Source organism: Chelon labrosus (genome assembly GCF_963514085.1).
Source record: "Chelon labrosus genome assembly, chromosome: 22".
Lineage (NCBI taxonomy): Eukaryota > Metazoa > Chordata > Actinopteri > Mugiliformes > Mugilidae > Chelon > Chelon labrosus.
In genome coordinates, this window is record NC_140355.1 from 22,020,454 (window position 1) to 22,027,022 (window position 6,569).

Here is a 6,569-nt window from a genome sequence, read left to right on the forward strand (position 1 = left end):
ACTTTGTTAATAGATCATTGTTTTGTTGTTCTGCTGTACTCCTTAACTCCTGTAGCTGCACTCTGCATGGGAATGATGTACTGCGACATATAGAGATTTACCTGCCGTTCACTTAACTTAATTGTCATTGTTTTATTTGTCTTTGTCTCCCTTTCTCCTCCATTCAGACTAAATTAATCTCAGGGTCAACGTTCATTTCCACAACAGCATGAACGTTCAATATTTCCACAACAGCATGGTCTAGAAAGAATAGACTGCTGACCAACTGGTCAGCATGATTCAGGAGGGGACAGCTCTGTATTACTAGCCTCCCACCTAATAGTAGGTCCTCTTAGCTTCCTAGCCTCCCAACTATTAGTAACTCTTCCTAGCTTCCTAGCCTCCCAGCTAACTGTACTTCTTCATAGCCTCCCAGGTCAGAGTAGCTCTTCCTAGCTAAGAGTAGCTCTTTCAAGCCTCCTAGCCGCCCAGCTAATTGTAGCGCTTACTAGCTTCCTAGCCTCTTAGTTAATAGTAGCTTCTCTTAGCTTCCTAGCCTCCCAACTATCAGTAACTCTTCCTAGCTTCCTAGCCTTCTACCTAATAGTAGGTCTTCTTGGCTTCCTAGCCTACCAGCTAATAGCAGCTCATCCTTGCCCCTAGTCTCTCAGCTAACAGTACTTCTTCATAGCCTCCCAGGTCAGAGTAGCTCTTCCTAGCTAAAAGTAACTCTTCCTAACGTCCTAGCCTCCCAGCTAATAGCAGCTCATCTTAGCTTCCTAGCCTCCCAACTAATAGTAGCTCATCCTAGCTCCCTATTTTCCCAGCTAACAGTACTTCTTCATAGCCTCCCAGGTCAGAGTAGCTCTTCCTCGCTGAGAATAGCTCTCTCAAGCCTCCTAGCCTCCCAGCTAACAGGAGCGCTTCCTAGCCTCCAAATTAATAGTATCTATTCCTGTTGCCTGTTAAATGATCAATCCAGTCTACTGCCACCTGCCGGTATAAAGAGTTATTTCGTCTCAGGTGCAGAATGTTTGTACCAGCAGGGTGTTGGCTGTTGTCTTTGTGGTGAGTTCAAATGCAACTTTCTTGTCCAGATACAGGTGACATTGCCTTTCACTTGTGTCAGCTTTCATTGCTGGTAGTTCTTTGATGTTGGTGTGCCTGTGCTTTTACAAGTAGCTGAGGAGGCTTCAGGAGTAGGCCACATACTTGTAGCTTAGCTGTCCTGCTTAGCCATGCTGGCTAGCTTGGCTACATTAATCAGTTGTTTGTGCATGCTTGGTGATGTTAGCAACAAGCTTTCCAAACAAAAACACAAAAAGTATCAAGAGCAACAAATATTTTCTGAGCTATTGAAGCTTTCAGTTTCAAAAATATAGATGTAAAGATTAAACCATTAAATCTTCTGGCACAGCTACTGTTATCATGGTACGAAAATGCTAAAGGAAAACATTTGACTGCATTTTCCTTCCGTCAGTATGTGAAACAAGTGGCTTTGGGTGTGGAAAATTCTTATTTTCACATCCGCAGGCAGAATCCATTCAACAGTTCCTTTACTGCAGCACCAGCAGAGGCAGCCACTTTCTATCAGCCTTTGTGCTGTTTGTCCTTGCTTCTCTCTATTAGGCCAGATAAGGTGGCAGTTACCAATGTCTCAGACAGTAACATAACATTTTCCTGCATGAGTCACACACACCGAAACACAGCAAGGATAAAAAAATAAAATAAAAAAAGATCTGTAAAGGAAAGAATTTATTATTTATTTGCGTGTCGGATAAAAATTGTTCTGTTTGGTAATCGAAATAGCCGACAGTGTTTTTGAGTGGCGCCTACAGATGCCTGCTTTACCAACCATAATGGAGACGACAATAACAAGGCACACCCTAAAAACTATACTGTGGCTAAAATATGTTTTGCTCTATTCTAGATACTTAAGATCAGTCTACTGTTGGTATTCCAGACCATGGATGGGTACGGTCAGTCTGGTAAGTCATCATCTGGTTTTCATTATACGTCATATTTCAACCGACACAGAGAAAATACCTCTGCACACAGTTGGGATAGTCCTGCAACCAATCAGAGCCATTTTGTTGTCAACAAATTAAACTCCACGGCGCTCAGATGACATCGCTGTTATATAAAGCCCCGCCCAAACGATTTGATTGGCCCGGTAGGTCATTACCGAAGCGCAATCAGTCCCCGACAACTTTCTGCTGCAAAAGATTTGTGGTGCGGTGAGACTTTACAGCTTATTTTTATAATTTCTATCACTTGGGTCAACTGGTTTCAGGCTGTCAAACAACAAACTGAAATAAAATGAAATATGTTGTTTAAAAACAGCTTAGCCACATAAAACCAACAGTTGATTGGCTGAGTGGAAAGACGGTGAATAGAAAACCCCAAAGATTTGATGTTCTAGCTTGGCTATAACCAGACGACGTGTTTTCATCCTGCTGGCAGCGACGTACGAGCAGAGACAAAACACCACCTGCGTCGTGTTTGACAGATGAGATGGAGGTGGTTTGCTGTCAATCATGCTTCTCTTTATTTGGTCAGAACTTTTTATTATTCCTTGAACACGTCCGTGTCTAATTAAACGGAACCATACAAGTTCTTATTGTTCCTGGTCTCTGAGAATCATCAGGTACTTGTGTCTTGATGGTAGATTATAGATGGCTACAAGGCAGCAATGTTAAATAATGGTCTCTAGAATTATTGCACACTCAATATCATGACTATGGAGCGCCACACATACTTTTACTGTAAGAGTTTTTACAATTAGTGATGGCAAATTGTCAGATACATGACATAAATTTACAAATACATTCATTTGTTAGCCTGATGGTCCACTCTTTCAGTCCAGGCTGAAATATTATGACAGCAGCTGAATGAAATTTGGTTCAGTCATTGGGGTAGCATAAAATTAGCATTCATGGCCCCCAGAAGATGGATCGTGATGTTTGGGTTGGCGATATACAAGACCATTTTCTTTATCTGGTCCAAAACTTAGTAATACTATTAACATTAGCCTGATATTTGATTTGTCTACTGCAAATGTTAGCATGCTAACATGCTGAACTAAGAAAGAAAACCACGACAAACATCTGGATGTGAGCATAGCATTTAGCTTTACTGTGCCAATGTACAGGCTGTGGCTTGTTGACGCAGCTAAGACGAGATAAGATTAGATGAAAAGTAATTCCATGTTTTCTTAATTATATTTTTGTCTGAGGTTCTGCTTATTCTTGCACTAGCTAACCAAGCAGTTGATTTAACTTCACACACTTGTGAAAGAAGTATAGCATGGCTTATTTTGCTTAAATTAGCTGATTAGTGGCTAAACATCTAAAGCTGGAGCTGATTTTATCTAGCTTCACAGAGCAGTGGTACTCTGCTACGCTATGCTAGCTGCTACTTAGTAGCTAGTTAGCGTTAACATGAGCTAGTTCTGTTTTTTTTTATTCACTCATGACCAGTTGCATGGCTTAATGATAAAATCTATGGTTGAAAGTCAGTTTAACCACAAACTACCTCACATCACTCGAGTGAGATGCTACTTTAAGAAAGCTACGCTAACTATGCTACTTTATGTTTGGGCAAATAATTTTTTTTTACTTTTCTCTTAAACAGTTCTCTTGAATATTTGAACCATGAATGAAATAAAGGAAGCTAAACAACATAAAATCTACAAAAGCACATTAAGCACATACAGTCAACCTGAAATCCACTCAGTTTAGTGGCTGCTCTGCTAAGCTAAGCTAGGCTAGTTAGCTTTTAGTTGGTTAGCTTTCAGAAGGACTGGCTGTTTTTCTTTTCTGTCATTTAATTTTCTTGAACATGTGATTCAACCACAATAAAATTAAAATAAAAAGTGAAATAAAATAACTAATTTAACTCTTCCACTGTTTTTATTTCGACAGCTGATGGTTTTAACTGGTAATACCAAAACAACAGAATCAAAAGCAAACGTCACACCTAGAAACAGCTCTAGACTTTTAGCACGCTGATAAAAAATTAGCGTTAGGATCATCCCTAAAACTGGGCTTCCTCTTTGAATTAAAAATGCCGACCAGCCTACATTAAAGCTGCACTTTATCTTCGCCCTGTCCTTGGTTTCTCTCTCATATCTCACATACACACCAGTGAAGTGCAGCTCTTTTGTTTTTTTTTGTTTTTGCAAATCGAGGATGGACAACTCCACTTCACTTGAGCAGGATGAGCTCAACACTCCATCCATGCACAAGAGCCCACTGACAGTATGTTCACCACTGCACATGTTTCCAGCCACTCTCAGTGCTCGTGTTCAGGTCCACAGCGATTTAACCGTTCACCGTACGTCTTCACCGCCTCACAGGTTAAAAATAAGATTCGTAATGATTCACTAGATTCTCCAGAGAGGCAAAATGAAGTTGTAAACTTTACGAGGGGATTGCTGCGTCTGAGCCACTCACCAGCCTTCAGTCAAGTCAGGATCAGTCCTCTCCTGCAGACATTGACTCTTCCTGTTGCAGAGCTGCGACTGATGATGTAGTCTATGTGTGTCTCAGTAAGTGAGAGGAGACAGGAGCTGCAGCAGTCAAGGTTGTCCAGTTTGCTTCTCAGAACAAAGTATGTGATGAGACAGAGAGAGAGAGGTAGAGGGAGAGGGGCTTGTTGTCAGGCAGGTCTAAGAAATGGTTAATCCATCACCACAGCATCAGCAGCTCAGGAGAGTTAGCGAGTGAGGCAGGAAAGGTTGACAAGAGATGAACGTACAAGGTGAAGCACTATAGCAACCCAGCGCCGCGGCGGCGTGTCTGATTTGTCTTTTCATTAAAGGAGGTCTGATTCAGCAAAAGGCTGATTAATCGTGGAACTGGCCGCGCAGGACTTTCTTTTTTAGTTGCGTGCAGGAAAAAAGGAGAAAAAAAAAATTACTTTGTCCACCTTATCAATGACATCTCCATGACAACCATCAAGGAGGCCGAATGACGGCACATGTTGTAATTGTGTTGGAGGAACTGTGTTCTTTGTGTGTGTGTGTGTGTGTGTGTGTGTGGGAGTGTGTACACACCTGTGCGAGCACCAGATCCTGAGCTTTTTACTTTAATTATGGTGAAATATCCAGAATGTGTGAATGTTTGTGTTTTAACCGGCTAAAAATCTAGAATACAGGAAACGAAGACACAGAGGAAACATGAAATAAGACTTTCACATAGAGGATGGTTCTGGTTTATTTCAGGTTGATGTATTTTATTTATTCATTCATTTTCTGGAGCCTATCCCAGCTGTCATTGGTCTAGAGGTGGGGTCCACTCTGGACAGGTCTCCAGTCTATGACAGGGCTAACACAGAGAGACACTCACACCTACGGCCAATTTAGAATCACCAATGAACCTAACCAGCATGTCTTTGGACGGTGGGAGGAAGCTGGAGAACCTGGAGAGAACCCACGCAGACACAGGGAGAACATGCAAACTCCACACAGAAAGGAACCAGTCGGCCTGGATTAGAACCCAGAACCTTCTGGTTATGAGGCGTTATCCATGCTAACCACCTCTTGTATATTTATGTTTATCTATCCCTTAGGTCGACATGTCCCTTGTCCAGTAATCAAAATATCCGCTCCAGATGGTTAATTTTATGTTTCTGCTTTTAATCTGACTCGAAAAATCGTCCTTTCAGGAAACAGTGGAGCTCAAGTTCTTTTAAGACCCGTTAAGACGGAGACCGAACCAACGCCAAAGAACGGCAGCCAAGACCGACTGTGGCCAAGCTTTGTTGTGTTCAAGAGTCACACAGTCTTGAAAATGATTTTATTTAATAGAAACTGCTACCATTAGCTAGGAGGCTAGGTAGAGCTGCTTTATTTGGGACTCTAGGAAGCTAGTAACTATTAGATCTACTATTAGCTAGGATGCTAAAAAGCTAGGAAGAGCTACTATTAGCTGGTAGGCTAGGAAGCTAGGAGGAGCTGCTATTAGTTGGGAGGCTAGGAAGCCAGGAAAAACTACTGTTAGCTGGGAGGCTAGGATGAGCTATTATCAGCTGAGAGTCTATGAAGCTAAGAAGAGCTACTATTAGCCGGGAAGCTAGGATGAGCTATTATTAGCTGGGAGGCTAGGCTGCTAAGAAGAGTTACTATTAGCTGGGAAGCTAGGGAACTAGGATGAGCTACTATTAGCTGGGAAGCTAGGATGAGCTAATATTAGCTGGGAAGCTAGGAAGAGCTAGCTGGGAAGCTAGGAAACTAGGAAGAGCTACTATTAGCTGGGAGGCTAGGAAGCTAGGCAGAGCTACAAACCCTTGTTCAGAGCTGTCCTCTCCTGAATCAGCTGATCAGTATTATTTATTCTAGCTCATCATGTTGTTGTGGAAATGTTTTAATGTTCAGATGAAGATAAATAAGGAGAGGATCACAGCCGACTCTTGGTTTCCTTGAATCTCTACAACAGAGCTGCAGAGTGCACAGCTGACTTGACCCTTTAGAGAAACATCATGATGTAAGATGAATCAGAATTATCCTTTAAGCTGCCGGAGACAACTTGAAACGGTTTAAACACGTCGACAAGTCGAGCGGCATGATTTTTATCTTTGACAATATTTTT